Source organism: Glycine soja, chromosome 3, assembly GCF_004193775.1.
Source record: "Glycine soja cultivar W05 chromosome 3, ASM419377v2, whole genome shotgun sequence".
Lineage (NCBI taxonomy): Eukaryota > Viridiplantae > Streptophyta > Magnoliopsida > Fabales > Fabaceae > Glycine > Glycine soja.
The window spans coordinates 47,027,272-47,028,354 of NC_041004.1; the positions used below are offsets into that span (position 1 = coordinate 47,027,272).

The following is a 1,083-nucleotide window of genomic DNA, read 5'->3' on the forward strand; positions in this document are numbered from 1 at the left end:
ATTTTAAGTAATTAATGAATTGAATAGAATATTTTTTCAAGTAGTAGATCATATCTCTAGTCTGGAGGATAAAAAAAGATCATATCTCTAGTTTTATACATAAAACTAATAATAAATATTTTTTAAAACTTATTATTTATTAAATAATTATTTCTTAAAAATTAGATATTTAAATACCTTGTAAAAAAAATCTAACCCCCTTTGATACACTCATGGTTCTGTCCCTATCCACGTCCACCCGTACCTCCATCCACGGGTAAACCCAATCCCTTTAATTTCTTTTGCCTTCAATCTCTTTTCTTGTATGGTTTTTATTTATTAATGAACATGCTCCTCTATCTTCATCTTCGTCTCCACCTCCTTCCACCTACACTACTCCACAATTATATATTTAATTACACTAACGAATAACGGAGTTTTAACAAATTTAAAAAAATTATGATATAGTTTTTATATTCAAATTACTTCAATATTATTAGCTTTTATTGACAAAGTATCATCATTTCAAATTAAATCTTACATGTATTTTTTAATCAATATACTAACTTTTAGTTTTAGCTAGTTTTTAGTTTGTGCATTGCACAGTATAATCATAATAAATAAATTATATAAAATATGTAAATTTCTGTAAAAAAAAATATAGATTATATATTTATATTTATAATAAATAATTTAAATTGTGATATAACATTATGTTTAATTTAAAATGAATAAGCATTTAACAAAATTAAAATATGTGTGTGCGTGTATATAAAGAAAGACAATACTTTCAGATGATTAAGAGTCTAATGGTAATGAAAATGCACTTTCAAAGGAAAAGAGAGAAAATGTTAAAAAATATTTAATTAAGAAATGATAAATTTTAATTTATAATATTTTTTTTTATTTGTAAGGTGTGTCAGATTCATGCTATAGGGCAACACTTGCGCAACACGTGAGAGGTCGAGTAGCAAGCTATTATGTGGGACTCTCCCCTTCAAAAAGTATTTTAATATCATGTGGACCAATGACCCATATATCATATATTAAACTGATAAAAACACATAATATCCTTCATCTTAGCCAAAAGACTGAAAAAGGTAT

The 1,083-nt window shown here is 25.0% G+C and overlaps 1 non-coding gene across 1 annotated transcript; it reads right to left on the reverse strand.

Annotated features, from left to right (window-relative positions):
- Window positions 1-888: 888 nt before the first annotated feature.
- LOC114407920 lies at window positions 889-1,083 on the reverse strand. The gene has a single exon (XR_003665730.1). It is a non-coding gene; the product is annotated as a U2 spliceosomal RNA (small nuclear RNA).